This window comes from Stegodyphus dumicola, chromosome 6 (assembly GCF_044657685.1).
Source record: "Stegodyphus dumicola isolate Sdum_Otavi_A_Nest chromosome 6, ASM4465768v1".
Classification (NCBI taxonomy): domain Eukaryota; kingdom Metazoa; phylum Arthropoda; class Arachnida; order Araneae; family Eresidae; genus Stegodyphus; species Stegodyphus dumicola.
Genome location: NC_140773.1, coordinates 198,167,559 through 198,184,333, shown reverse-complemented (window position 1 = coordinate 198,184,333; position 16,775 = coordinate 198,167,559). Strand labels below are relative to the sequence as shown.

At 32.2% G+C, this 16,775-nt stretch overlaps 1 long non-coding RNA gene across 1 annotated transcript; it reads right to left on the bottom strand.

The window, feature by feature from the left end:
• Positions 1-6,960: 6,960 nt before the first annotated feature.
• On the bottom strand, positions 6,961-13,006 carry LOC118186106 (uncharacterized). The gene is made up of 2 exons (XR_015041800.1): positions 10,364-13,006; positions 6,961-7,304 (listed from the first exon to the last, which is right to left on the bottom strand). It is a non-coding gene; the product is annotated as an uncharacterized LOC118186106 (long non-coding RNA).
• Between the last annotated feature and the right edge of the window lie 3,769 nt (positions 13,007-16,775).

Genomic DNA, 16,775 nt, shown 5'->3' with positions numbered 1-16,775 from the left:
TTCGCGACAAATCATCAATAAAACTAATAAAGTAGCGAGAACCACCAATTGATGTAACATTCATAGGCCCACACAGGTCACTGTGTACTATGCCTAATAACTCTTTTGCACGCTTAGCTTTTTCCTTGGGAAATGGTTGTCTATGCATTTTGCCTTTAATGCATGACATACAATTTAACAATTTTCCGTTAAATGTAAAACCTTCGACCATATCTTTTAATCTAGTCATTCCTCCATCACTTAAATGGCCCACTCTTTTATGTAATAATTCATTTGAAATATTTTTATCAGTAATTAAAGCCCACTCATTACATAAATCAAGAGAATACAAATTATCTCCCATACCTGTTCCAGTAGCAACTAAATGTTTACCGTCATACACAAAACATCTTTCATTTGTAAAAGTACTAACCATTCCAAATACTTTATTTCTAGATAAGACGAAAGTTATTTTACCCTTACCCTCTACTTCTATTACTGAGCTTCCTGTTTTTATTTGATGAATACTAGCATCCTGATAATCATCTAATAATTCTTTATGTGGAGTCATGTGGTAAGAAGCACAAGAATCCATGTACCAATTATTGGGATGTGGATTAGAATTAGCTACACTAATTTCCACTACATAAGCTTCTTCCCCTTTTTTATGTTTTAATCCAACATTAGACTTTTTGTTAAACTTGTTTTCATTATATCTATCCTTTTTGAGAGGTGACTTCTGACAATCGGAGCTTTTGTGGCCAAACAAATCGCATTTAAAACATTTTCCTTTAAAGTACCTTTTGCCTCCGATATTTTTATTAACAAATGCATATTCCTTACTTTCATTGACTAGGGGTTTTGAATCTTCAGCAACAAGCGATTTTTAACATTGTCAACTGTTATTGCCTCACCACAATTTTTCAAAGCCATTATAAGAGGTTCAAACCTATCAGGTAAATTAGCTAAAATTATTCCTGCAATTAGTTCTTCATCAGGTTTAACACCAGTAGATTTTAACTGCTGATAAGCTGAAATGGCCCTATGTAAATAGTCAGACATATCCTTACAATCAGTATAACGGGTATTCACTAATGTTTTAATTATTGAAGCCTTTCTTGTGATTCCCTTATCCTCATATGTTTCAGCTAATACTTTCCACTTGTTAAATCCCTTATACTATTGAAAATAATTTCACTTATCCCTTCAACTATATATGACAGAGCTTTGGTATCCTTTACTGGATCTTCTTTTGTACCCTCTACACAAGCCCATAAATCTAATTTAATAAGATGCATTTTCATGGAAAATTTCCAATCCATGTAATTTTTCCTTCCACTCAATTGTTTGTGACTAAATGAACTTTCTCCCCCTGGCATTTTTCCTTTTTTAACTTTAATCAATAAGAGACAAAAAAATATAATTTGAGATAAATTCAAATAAATTTTCTATTGAATTAATTTTATTCTCAAAGAAACATTTGCCCAAATAATTAACAGTCAAAAATATTTGTACTAGTTAAACTTTTGTAAGCTATTTTCTGCGATGATGAACGATGAGTCGTAATTGGGATTTTGAAGCGTTAATACATGTCCTACATTTTCTGCACCAGTGCTCGATCTCGTGCATCCTGCCCTCAGTGTGAAGGATACAATGTTTGGGATTTAATGATAGGGAGAGAATTGCGGTGTCATCCGCATAGCAGACGGTAAAACAGTTATTGTCATCGAACATAGGAAAATCCATTGCATATATTAAATAGAGTAAAGGCCTTAAACTGGAGCCGCCGATATTTTCTGCCTGTGGAGTAGTGATTTCCTAGTCTGATGCACGTTGCGGTCGTTAATAAAAGAATTTATGAGAAGGATCAGTTCCCCGGACGCGTAATGGCAGACCGCACATTGAGTTGAACAGTGTTAAGCGAATTTCGCTTACTGCGCATGCTTGATGGTGTACCTTTGGCGCGGGAAGAAATATTGGCGACTAAAAGCAACCCTACGCTAGCTCATTCGTGATCTCCATGGCTGTCGATTGATGTGTACAACTGCAATGTTGTGGAAATTTGTTTATTAGTTATTTTAACGTTCATACCGATTGCACTTGCTTATTTTTCTAATATATGTTTCATTTTAATTTGTCTAACAGTGCATTTAATAATTGTTACCATATATTGTGCTTAATAATTCGTTATTTAGATGTAATTTGTTTACATGTTGTAATTCTCAGTAATGTAAACTGAATTTTCCCGCTTAGTTTGTTAACGTATATTCGAGCTTTTATTTCTTATTTAAAAGAATTAAATAAACAGCATTAAGGAATTGTAAAATTTCTTCAATGTTATTTGCAAACACTTGCTATATTTTTTACGTATGTCCGTGTTTCTTTGCGTATGTACGAATGTAACGTATGGTAAATTCTGAATTGTTTTTATTCCTTAAAAGTGTAACTAATATATCCTGAATTTCAGTCTTTTTCTGAGCGAAAATTCGTACAGTTCCAAAGTGAAGTGCAGAATTTCATAAGTATAACATCTTACATTTTGAATGCAAACACTGCTTCACATTATTTCGTAATAATTATTTACATCTTCTCCATCTATGCCTGTATCAATTTTTTCATTGGGTTATTTATCAATAATTCCTGGTAGTGGTGTGGTGTGGTGTATTTAATTATGGCAAAGCACACGAGGGCTATCTGCCTAAAGGGAGGGATGCCTTTCGTGGAGGCCTTTCTAAGGGAAACTGGCTCGTATACACGTTACACATGGGGAAAACCACGAAAACACCCATGCAGCCAGCCCATTCGCGGGATTCGAACCTCAGACCGAACTACCAGTGTTCAGCGTCTTTACTGCTCGGCCGCTGGTGGACCTAATTCCTGGTAGAATTAGAAATATATTATTAGAAAAGGTTTTTCCTGTATCATCTGCAAGGAACAGAAATTTAAAGCGATGAATTATTGGAATGAATTTTAGCCAGCATTTGAAGTTATTTAGATTTCTGTTGCATTAAAAATTATTTAAAAGCTGCATAGAAATATTATTTTGAAATGCAAACATTTTAAGTGCCAAAATTAAAAGTATTTAAAAGGTAGCTATTGTCATTGATGATAGATTAATTGACTTGTCAAGGGAAACAAAGCAAGACTTCAGTACATAAACAATATATTTTTTATTCTGGGGGGTGAACATTGTTATTAATGGTGATATAATCAAATAAATAACAAAGAATCTGCAAGTGAAACGTATTTTACCATTTCTTTGAATTTAGATATTTTTCCGAATATTCCAAGCATTTAAAAGAAATATATTTTACATATTTTGTAACTGTGAATGTATTCGTAGTTTCGGAAGTTCTGAATATCTGCAGAAACACATATTTCGGTCTATGACTTAGCTGGCTTAGTTAAGTTAAGAAATAAATTTTTCCTTTAATATTAACAAATGATTATATATTAATAAGAAATTGGTACATTTGTAATTCCCCCCAAAAATTCTTTAAGAGTGGCAAATACGTACATAAATTTGATTCCTCCCCAGTATGTGTGACGAGTATGTTCCACTAGACTTCATGATTATTTTGTAACAGCTCTACTTATTGCCAAAATTGGGTCTTTATGCATATATATATGTATAATGCATACAACATACATGCAATTATGATAGCTGTTAATGTATCATAATTGACTAAACACTACGAATACTGTTTCTCTTTCAAGACATGTACTCTCAAATGTTTTCATAACAACTTCTGTATTTATTTAGGAAAAATTCTACTGATAAAATACTACACACAGAAATATTTTTAAAATGGTGTTTAAGAATGCTGTTGATTTTTCAGAGACACAGTAACAATTTAACTGGTTATAACCTTAACAGAGCAGAGATGTCAAACAGAAAAAGAAATGCCATTAGAAATGCTCAAATGCCAAATTAAAATATTTGATCATAAAACAAATGCAATTACAGTTAACTTATTTTCGAACTTGAAGATTGATTATCAAGTATAAGTTAATGTTTAATAAAAGAATTTCATGAAAACAACCTAAATTTGAAGTACAATGAAAATAGCTTAGTACAATGATTTTGTCAATGTATTCTTTATGTTTATTTATGGGAAATTAACAGAATATAACCTATGTTATGAATATAAAGGTAATTTTTATTTTAAACTCTCGCTAATTAAATATAAAACAGTTACAAAAGTCTGAATATTTGGTGTAAAATTCGATTTTTCATTATTAAGATTAAATGCCTTTTCCACGGATTACTTTTCTTGATTTAATAAATCTCCTTTTGGTCTTTCTTACACCTTATACGAGTTTCACCCACTTTGGTAATATATACTGTGTGAGAACTCTGGAAAACTTAAGCGACTTCTCGTTATGTTTTGGAAATTACAACAGAGGTTTGGAATAGGTGTTAAAAAAAAACCTTTTATAGACTCGGACAAATTAACAGAGGGCACAGCTTGTTCATACAGAATCAGCCAGCATTTATGGCGTAAATCAAAAGTAACGAAATGAATTCACCTCATTTGAATACACTCAAAATTAGCATCCTGGCAGGAAAATGGAAAGGAAGAAAGAAAAGCTAATTATCATAAAATAGCTGGTTAATAAAAATAAATGAGAACTCTACAACCTCAATTCACTATTTTTATTTAGCCATTTTCATTTTTATGCAGCCTTTATATCGAAGTATGCATTTGTTTTGGTGTCGATAAACTTAATTCTTTCATTTTTTACCCGATTACATAACATCACATGCAACAGCTGTAAATATGAAAAACACATGCATATATCCAGCAGCATGTTAATTTCTTTTGAATATATGGTGTCTGTCATCTACAAAAGAAAACTGTAAATTCAAAATATAAGATGTGAACATAGGTCTCCTGTTGGATAATATAAGAAAGTCACACTTTCTGGTATTTCTATTATTTTTTATTATTTAAGGTCCTACAAATAATAAAAAATAATAATTAAAAATTAAACATTGTGTAGAGAGTAAAAAGCATAACGCAGAAACTTGTTGAAAAATTAACATGTATATCACTTTGCCTGAATGTTATGGTCAGAATCCCATTCTGTATAATACAGTCAAAAGTCGTTAATTCGGACACCCATAATTCGGAATAATCTATAATCCGGACATCAAAACTAAAAACTTTCTGCGCATGCGCCGCGTTGACACATGCGCAGAGGCGTTCACACGTGCGCGTAAGACCTTTTACGACTGCGCATATGAGTGTGCGCAAGTGCAGAATACGTTTTAGCGTGCGCATTTTATGTATAATGGACGTATAAGCTAAAATTATCTATTTCAGTTAATGTTGATGATTGCGTTGTTCCTTAATTTTCGAATTGCATCCGGCTTATTATTTTTTGCAGACTGTAAGAGCAATTTTATAAAGGTAAGCTTAAACTTTCGATTATATCAAATAGAATTTCCGATATATATTTGTTAATATGTAAAGGATCTAAAGCGAAAGTATGTTTTGAAATCCGAAATCTGTTTATCAATTTCACGCTGCTCAGCGGCGGGCGCGTAATGAATTGGAAGTTGATTTGTCAGCACTATCCTTATCTTCAGCGCAGATGTTTTTATTTTATTTGGCTTATAATTCCTTACCAAATGTAGTATTTCATCTCGATATGCTCCGTCTTTGATATGATTTAAAACAAGTTCCTCGTCATTATAATTCGCTTCCGATAGCGAAGAAACGTGACAGAGGTTATTGAAAACAAAAAAATTTCGATTGACAAATTAGTCGGTGTTCTTGACACAGCAATTATAGGACTTGAACGGCGGAACTTTGTAACTGAACAAGAAATTATGTCTGTTTAATAGAATTAAAGAGAAAGTATTATCACATGAAACGATGCAAAACTTAAACAACTTACATTGAAAGAAATGTTTAATAAAGTAAACAAATAAATATTAAGCTTTTTCTTTTTGCAAATTTTGATACCCTTTAGATCATAATTGTTCTTTATTTCATAAATTACGGTTTCATATTTTTAATTTTAGAATTTCTGCATGCCATCTTACGAGATTTAAACTGATGATCTATAATCCGGAAAAATCGATAATCCGGAATCGCCGAAGTCCCGACGAGTCCGGATTAACGACTTTTGACTGTAATATATGCATTTGACATTATTAGGTATTGCTAATTAAATTAACATTTAAATACTTCAATGAAATATTAAGAAAATGAGAAAAATTATGAATACTACTTACTATATGATATGAATTTTTTAAAAGTGAGCTAATTAATAAACAAAGAGCAAAATATATAGTTCCATATTCCTTACGCTGAAGTCTACTTCATGCTGATTATATCATCATTAGTTATGAGGGCAGATCATTTGTGGTCTTCACCTTGCAAAATCATGAGGAACATTTTAATAATATAGGAAAATTTCATATAATGGCTAGTAGCTGAACTGAATGAAATGAGTATTTTAAATTCACTAGAAATTTAGGGTCGTGAATTGTTTAAATATTTCAAGTTTTGGAAGAAACTATTTAAAATGTCTTCTTTTTTGGAGGTGGGTTGCTTTAACTGCTTTTGGGCTACAGATTTCAGCCATATAATCTCATAAATAGGATTTAAAGATTAATTTTTTAACGCAGGCAGATCATATTTCTTCATATGAAATTATTGTTCAAAATTTATTCACTGCCTTACTTATTCATTACACACAGTATATTCATATACTAATTAATCATATATTAAAACAATATTCAAATACTAATAATTAAATCCTTAAAAAATGTTCCTCTATTAAAAGGAAAAACATTTTAAAATGTCCAATTGAGCAGTATTTATTTTACCTCAAAATATGTCACTCTTGTATTATTTTTCAAATTTGCTATTAATACATGAACAGTAAGTAAACTCAAGTATTATTTAGAATTGAGGATTAGTGATATGGGATGTTTAGAATGTTCAGGGTTTTATGGAAAAGTACTACTGAATGGTAAAAAGGTTTATTAAAATTCAAATACAGTAATTCAATGAAGTAATATACACATATAATTAATATGCACAACAAACAATTAGTATGAAATGCATGACAGAGCAAGAATGAAAACATACATGAATTTACAATAACATAAGTTGCAAAATAAACAGAATACAGGAAAACTCGCATAAATTTACAATAATACGAAACAATTAAGTGTTATGAGTAATAATATTAGTCAGATTTTTCTTTATAGTTAAATCTTCATTTTCATTGCTCTTTTAATATCTTGTGTTGGTGGTTGGCCTGCACGCATTCTTTAAGCGATAATCTCTGTGGCACTTCATCAAACCCTAAATTGTTGAAACAAACATTATCAAATGCTAACTTGTAATGACATTAATACATGCATCATAACAAATACACAATGAATATTAAGAAAATGTTAATGTACCAATATTTCTTGTTTCAGTAATATCAATTATTGAAATATCATAAAAGAGGAATTAGACATTTTTGATTAAACATTCAATTATACATCTATCAATTTCAGTGTTATAGTGTGGCACCAGGGTAACTATGCGAGACACACTAATCCCCTCGAAGATTTCTGATTTACAAAATAATTTTGGCAGTAACTTGTAAAGGCTAAATAATATTATCAAAAAGATACAATTCTTAAGTAATTATGTATATTTTGCAGAAATACTTTGGAACTGTTTGAGCTGGTATTCGTGAGAATCCTTGAGTAATTTTTTGAATGCAGAATAGTTTAACTGAGAAACAACAGAATGCAGCCAAATGATATCCCTAAGTATTATTTCATTTCACTTTCTAATGCATGCATAATAGCATTAATTAAGAATTTAATAAAAACATTAAAAATAATTACATGAAGCAAGATCTCTAAAATTTCAAAATTGCATATAAAAATCTAGTTTAATATCTGCAATACATTTTTAACTCATCATATTTTCATAAATTTAACTTTACAATCTAAGACTAATTACAATAAAGCATACTTTATGACACAAGAATATGAACTTCCAAATAATGTGTATCATTTAGTCTGAATTTAAAAACTATGCTAGGAAACATTCTGGAAAACCATATTTAATACGTTTTAAACTATTTTACTTTCCTAGATAATCTCATCAAAATTATTAAATATTCATCAATCTTTTGATCATCAGTTTCTGTTACCTGACAGCGAGGTAGAATGTATTCACCAAGACACAAAGAATATGTATTATATACATGTAAAATATAGAAAATACAGTGGCTTTGCTCTGCGCGAGCATGCAACCTATAATTAACTTACTGCAGTTTCAGGATCTTATCCTAGACCAGTACTTTCGAGAACATTCTGGCATGTTATATAATCGCTAGTACACATACTGAATACGTACACATACAAATACTGAATATTTTCGTCAGACTGCTTTTTTCTACCCCTGCTACAAGACCTTGCAGCTGCTCCTCCCATCTTGTTCTTTCCTTTGTTAAAGCAGATATGACGTAAAGTCTAAATTTAATCTTACTTAGTTTAAATCAATATTGAATATATAATTTTGAGAATTTCATCTAAAGGCAAAATGATCTGCTGAGAGAATTGAATAAAGATGTGGGATCTAAAAAGCTAAATCCTTCTTTGTCGTCATTTTGCAACCTTCTATCCAGCCATAACAATGCCTGGCCATACAAAGATGTAGTTATATTGTCAAGCTTTGTTCATTCCTGTGCCTGCCAAAATATTACATATACACGTATGAAAATTATTAATATAAGCTACATAATGTAATATTAATAATTTTCATACGTGTATAATTTTCTAATGATTGTTTTGTCACAGTAATTACAATAAAAGTCTGAAATATTGCCATGTCTTGCAAAATATCAACTAAATCTGTACACAAGATAAGAAATATCAACTAAATCTATACACAAGAATTTTCCATTAAAAATTTCTGTACAGACCTGATAATCATTATATATACTGCTCTTTGTATAATGTACTGAACTGTAAAGCTCCAGGTATACAAAACATTTCAAGACACTCGATATTTATTCTGTTGCAGAAGCAAACTGTTTATTTTCAATATATATAATAATAAGCAAAGAGGATACGTGACAAATCTTTCAGTTCTATAATTTTTATATCTAATATTCAGTGCACTATTATGCTAATAAGCAATCTTTATTCTCAAATCGTTGCATTATATGTTGGTGATTATGGGTGGTCTATTATTCATCTGTTTTCTTATCCGTCATGGCGACTACACGAAGTCTGTTAATCAAAGCTCAAATGTATGCCTGTCTCGTGTAATTTTAAAGAAATATTTGAAGGAAAGATAGGTTAAATTACATAATAATTATACATACTTTGCCTGTGTGTTTAGAGTCAGACATAATATTCAATAACTAATATGCTTGAAAATGCCCAAGTGGGATTTGAATGGCTTCAATAACATATATTGGAAAATTAAATAAAAGTATTATAAAAATATTGCGCCCTTGGATGGCTTAAATAATAGTTGTGTAATAAAAGAACATTTTAGGTTTGATATTAACTAATTAATTGTTTTTTTTTTTTTTTATTTTTTATTTTATCTCTTTGACCTTTAAAATGAAGAGGTAATGTTTCTAGTTGATATTATGTGAAAACCTGAAAAGCAAACAAAAACTACACTAAATCTAAAAATGTTTCCAAAGTTCACACATCTGCAAGAAACTAATAAGGTCAACAATGCCTGATTAACTGAATTTGTTGGCAGATGATGATTCAAATCTGAATATAGAAGACATGTAAACAGTATAAAAGCATATCAAATTTATATCAGTGTACGAGTCATCATATGTGTGAATGAGTGCATACTATAAATTAAGTACAAGTCTTACTCTGAACTATTTAGTATGCTTATACCCAAATTTTTGCATTTTCTTAATTCATATTTTTAATTAGCATTATTACAAAATTAAATAATATCTGTAATAATTGTAACTGAAACAATTGTATTTGAAATTTCACCTCTTTCATAATAGCCACAATTGCCTAGTACATATTCATTAGCAAAGCATACAATTAAGTGCTTCACAGTATTATTAACAGTAAGGATGCTATCACACGTCAGTTTGTTTCGGAAGAATAACTGTTTGGCACAATTTTTCTGCTTTGTCACAACAGCCAATTATCATAGATCACTTTGGGGTTAACATGGGAAACTGGTTCCTCATTACAAACAAGCTGATAGTTGATTGATTGAAAATGAACAATTTTTTTTTTTTTTTAGAAAGGAAGGAAAACGTTGCATGTCTTTCTTTCAATAGTAAACCAGGCAGAAAAATTGTCCGAAACAAGTTGTTCATGTGAAACAAATGCCGTGTGATAAGGGTCTCAGACATCACTACTTACATCTAACATTTCACTTCCAGAAACAAGGGTCAAAATTTTTCAGCTGCCATTCACTGTGCCAATGCCTGAAATTAAAAAAATCATTTTATAAAAATCTTTAAAATGATGATTCAAGTATTGAAAAATCTTAGATCATAACTTGGTCATACACACAAAATATATTATTTTTTATACCAATAAAATAATATGTTGTTCAGTGCTGAATGAATTATTTAACAATAGGAGAGGGTCAATGGTTGTGAAATCACATCATAATAATAAGAGAATTTATAAAAAATGAAATAAGGGGTTTTATTTAAATTTTATTATTTAGTTAAGAATAATTATCCTACTAACTTTAATTCATATATTCAACTCTGAAACACACTTTCTACAACTTATCTTTGGCTACTATAGTCTGTGTAGTCAACTTGACAGATACAGTCAGCAAATGATGATTGACAGTCATAATTGTTATCTTGTCGTCCTGGTACATGTGCAGTACATGTACATGTTTTCCTACAACTTGCATGATTGCATACATACTTTTTCACAGCAGAAATATACAATTTTATGAAGAACTAATTTGCAATAATATATAGTATACATGAAAACAATCCAAGCATACTTTATATTAAAGTGCAATTTTATGTAATCATTGATGAAAATTACATACATCAAAATATACTTTATTGTTGACTTTACTACTACTTTAGGATTATTAAAAATCATCATCAATTCCTACATGCTGTACAATCATCTGCCTTTTAAAAATAGAACTTGTTACATTTAATATTTCAACAGGTTTTTCTATTCAATAGATATTTGATAATATAAGGAGTTAAGTAAATTTGAGCTAATTATATTTTATTTTTACCAATTCTTTACAGTTATACCACAATTCATTACATTATTTTATATTAACTGCAACCAAAACATTTCAGCACATTTTGAGATAAAAGACTCAAGTACCTTGCATCAGTTTTAGCTGTAATAAAATTACGCTAATAACTTTCTTCTTGAAGTTTCTCGAAAATGATGTTTCTTTTCGAAAAAATTAAAACAGTAAGGAAACAAATTTCTTAAAACATCTTTCTTAATGCTACATTATATAGAAATTTAGGAAATGTTAAAAAATGTTAATGAACTGTATATGTGTTAAAATACAATATATCACATATTGCACATATAACATATCAAATTTACTGAAATGGGAAAATATATACATACCTGAAAGCAATCTCGCAATAGCATTTGGTTTGAAGCTCGCGCTATCCACTGGAGCATCTGCATTTACGCTACTTCCTTTACCCATTTTGTGCACTCTTCAATAGAATTCAAACTTGATCGTATCGTTCAACTTTCCAGTTGTTGGAGCAGTACGGGAAAAAAATCTAATTTTACACAGTAATTACTTTACATTGCACATATACTCTACGAAGACTTAAACGCCGGATTTGTTTACAATCAGATGGCGGTACATCTACCACATACCGTATTTATCCTCTTTTCAAATCGCGCCAACATAATAATTACGCCAAATTTGTTTCTGGGCAGCGCAGTATGCGACATTCGTTTAACACTGTTCAACTCAATGTGCGGTTTGCCATTACGCTTCCCGGACAATGACGAAACTGATGAATTTAAAACCATAATCGCAGACACGTCTAGCATAAAGAAAGCAGTGGTTTGATGCTTGTGTATGGCAGAGCTAATAAATTCTACTATTCTCATAAGTTGCATAATAGTGGAAAGACCGCTGCGGAATTTATTCTAGTGATTAGGCAGTGCACAGAGTATCGAATCTAATCGTTTGTAAACAATCCTTTCCAGTATTTTTCCGAACGACGAGAGTAAACTTATCAGGCGATAATTTTCCACGCAAGTAGGATTTTCTGGAAATTAAAATAATTGTGGTATGTTTCCACACCGGCGGAAAATAATTCAGATACAAACAGGCATTTATGATCCCGCAGAGCCTGGCGATGTGCTTGTTTGGGAGGTTCTTAGTCATTTTATTTGAAATATTATCATGACCTGGTGCTTTTCTCATTATGCAATATAGTAATGAGATTTTTAATTTCAGAGGGGTCTGTGAATTTTGGCAGATTGTTTACAGCCACCTTTCAACTAAGTTGTTGACATGAGTTGTGAATGTGTGATCAGCATGGATTTCATTGAGTTGAACTGTTTTTCAAAGCGATCGGCGAATGCCGTTATTTTTTCTGCATCTGTGTAAAAGTGACCGTTGCTGGTTTGAAGAGGCATATTTTTGGCCTTTGTTGCCTTGTGGTTACGTAGAAATTTTCAGAAGGCACCACGTGTTAAAGATGTCTATTTTACTATTCCATGTGTCTTTTCTATGGTCTTCAATCCAATGTTTGATGTTCCTGTTTAATTTATTGACACATGATTTGACCGCAGGATCGTAGGAGTAAGTGTAAATTTTTCTAAGCCGACTGTGTTCGCGGATCATGTTTCTTATGTCCGGGGAGGGGAGTTTTATCATATGTTTTTTTGCAAACATTTCAGCTGTGGAGAGGTGTCAAGGCATTTTTTTTGTTATTGTTTGAGAGAGTGTTTATTGTAAAATTAATATTTTCTTTTGTTTTAAGAGAGTTTGTGTTGGGGGAGTATATTTCAATTTTCTGTAAACTTGAGCCAGTTAGTGATTTTGTAGTTACTTGCATTTTATGATTTAAAAATTCCAAAAAGTATAGGGACATACATGGTCAGAGGACAGATCATTAATTACTTCCAGATTAATGGCGGCATTTGAGGTAGCGAGGAATAAGTCCAGAATATCCGGGTATTGCTTGGGATTAGTAAGACGGGAAGTGAAGTGGTTGTTGAATAGAAATTATGAAGTACGTCACCAGTACGATTTGTTTTCCTGCAACCCCAGTTTGTGTTCACCACCTAATATGGTGGGATAGAGGTTATTCAGTAAGTTAATTAAATATTTGTCCTGTAAGTGTAAATCTGGGGAGGGGGTATAATGCACAAAAAGTCATCTTTCCCAAATTAGGGAGTTCAAGAATAACTCGGACTTCCTCAAATCCCTTAGTGATATCTGAACTCAGAAAGCAGGAATTAAAACTATTTTTAAGTAATAAGGATTCCTCCGCCTTGGTGCCCGATCCATCTTGTCTATAGTTTGGTATGCTTAATGTATTTGATGCAGTTGCGTATATTTCTATAAACATAGCAATATCTATATTATGTGTGATAAGGAAATTATATAGTTCTTCCAGCTTGTTAGTGAGGGTCTGCGCGTTCCAATTCATTAACGTCACAGATGTCATACGTAGGCCTGCTTTCGCTAAGAAAAGTTTTTCTAATGTGTCATCACTAATATTAAATCTAAATTTAGTCCTCGCTTACGCAACAACACTGAAAATCCTCTCACACTCTGCACTATGGTAATATGGTGAACTGTTAAGATGGCCAACACAATTCTAGACAGTTGACTATATTTTAAAATTCCATCAGCACCTTTCAGTTTTCCAATTAAACTCCACTGGGTGTCAATCCTAGCTGATTTTATAACTTCATTCATGTTTTCTAATTGTAAACTGCTGTTATGCAGCTGTTGGAACTGTTTCAATTTTTCCTTCCTTTTAGAACTCCTTTCAAGATAATAATAAATATCAACAATGTGTTCATCCACACTTATTGGTAAAGAAGCTGCCCCTTTTTCAGCTACTAAATTTAAGAGGTGACAGGTGCACCTCATAATCTGCAAATCTGAATTTTCCTTTCTTAAGATGCCTGCAACACCAGTCTTCAAGCCTACCAATACTGGTGCATTATCGGCACCAAGTGCTAAGCAATTATCCAGAGGGCCTGCATTTTCTTTTAAAGTTTAATAATTAGCTGTGGTATATTAAAGCCTGTCAAATGTCCTTCTAAAATGAGGACAGAAAGTAAATTGCACTCAATTTTTTAAGAATCTGGATTAAAAAAAAAGAAACAACAATTGGATACAGTTTTGAATCGGTATTATTGCTTCCATCCGTAGAGAGGCAGAACGGAGCTGTTTTATGCAATCAATAACTGAAGATTTATTTTTCAAACCCATTTCTTTAACAATTGAACCTATTTTGGTTCTTGTACTTGAGTATTTCTTAGCAATTTCACTATCGGGAAACATTTTTCTAAATAAAGCTGCAGCGTGATCCGATGCATTCAGTGGCAGGTTGTGCTCCAGTAAAAAGGCAGAGAACAGACATTCTGCATTAATAACTTTTTGGTCCTTTGTTTCCGAAGAAAAATTTAATTTTTCGTTTTTTTAAAAAACAACTCATGTTATCCTTGTGTTTTTGTGTTTGCACATGTTTGAGAACATCTGCCCTTCCATATTGCGAATTCGAAAAATCGCAACGACAGGCGGTTCCCATCGCAAATTTATTACATTTCCTTGAGGAAATAATGGAAGGAAAGTCAACTGTGTACGATTTTTGAAACGTACACGAGTATTTCATTCTCGCAGACATAACAAAAGATGATAATTTCTAAAACTATTTCTCGAAGGCACGTGCACTCACACAACTCAGCACAAATTGAACGAAATAACTAAAGGACATCCAAATAATAACAGCTTGCCTTGTCCTCATTGGCTAATATATGCCAGCTGACACGCAGTGGAGTTCGATGCCCATTGGAGAACTGGAGAACGATGTTTCTGGGATACGTATAATGCTCTCACTCACAAAGCAGAAGTTATCTGATTCGTAAGGTTTTGTTTTAGATATAATCTAGAGAAAATTCAATTGCTTTCAGACGTCCAAAATCACTTTTGTTCATATAACAAAGTATTAAGCCAAGTTCCATAAAAATCGTGAGAAATTTTAAGAATAAGAAAAAGTCGGGAGAAATATGTTGTAAATCGGGTTGGCGGGAGATCGGTCGAAAATCGGGAGTCTTCCGCCTAAATCGGGAGAATTGGCAACTCTGCGTCATGTGTTTACGCATGCAGTTACAGCATATGAGCTCACAAAGTCTTCTGACTGACTGATGATTATTTTGCCAAAATACAGTTCATACAGGAATACAGTTCATCCGGCTCGATAAACATTATGCCAAAGGCCCAAGTCGAGAAGAGGATAACCAGCATCACAAGGAGCGTAAAAAACGTAAGAGCTGAAAGTGTTATCCTGAGTGTGTGGCGCAGACGAGCGTGGGAAGTCATGAGGATGAAGCACAAATAAGATACATATAAAATAAGACTGAGAAAAAGATACATACAATACTAATTACAACTACAATAAAAACAACGTGAAAAATACAAATGAGTATATAAAATAGAAATCCGTATTAAGTAGGAAAGTTTGAGTTTCTAGTGAGGTGGGCTGCAAATGGTCTTAGATCAAGATTCTCCATTAAAACTTTATAAGCGAAAATATAAAACTTGCTCATATGCTCACAAACTGAGGCCTTATGGAAGAAATTTATATTTAGTTTTCTTAGACATTCATCAATTAATTCCAGCTTTATATCACTGTGCAAGGTCGCATTACTAACAAAGTAGTGTGAGTTGGTCACAATTCGTAAAATTTTATTTTGCACAAATTGGAGCTTCATAATATCTTTTTCTGAGACAGTAGTCCAGACAGGTGAGGCGTAGGTGATAAGGGGTCTAATCTATGGTATATAAAAGCCTCTTCTTTCTTTTCTCAAATCTAATTAGAGTACTTTCCTAGCAATGGTATTAAGCTATTAACAACTCAAAACTTTCCTTATGCCAGTAACGTGATCAGTCCAATTCAAACTTTCATTCAAGATCACCCCAAAATACTTGGCCTTGTGCACTTGTGTAACTTCCTCATTGAACAATAGCAATTTTCTTCTAAATGGAGTATGTGCATGCTTTCCTCTAATAATAATGAATTGTGATTTACTTGCACTTATGGCAATGCGCCATCTAGTGCACCAACTTTCAATATCCAGCATAAGATTCTGAAATTTCTTGATCGCATGGTTTGCATCTGCAAACTTTACAGCAATACAAAGTCTTCTTTGATACTGTTGGGTACGCCTGTGTCAGCAGGAACTTTATCCCGCTATTAAAGGCTCCTCAGATACTCCGATTAAGGGAAACCTCACATGTGGTCACTGGTATTTGAAATGATTGTGTATAGTACAATTTCAGGTCCTGACCTGTGAAATATTGTGCGAAGGGAAGCGCTATGTAATGTAAGTATAATAGATGAAACTTAATTGATGAAGCCACTAACCACGGTAGGAGCCGGTGAATACGGCAAAGGGTGTGATGTAATGATTGGCTGGCGTCAGATTTTAAAAATCAACATCACATTTTTGCAAATTGTGAAAAGATATATACACATTTAAAGCCTTGCCACGACCCACTGTTTGAGAAATGCTGCTTTAGACACTGTAAATGAGGATGGGTTCCTTCTCGAACACCAGTTAA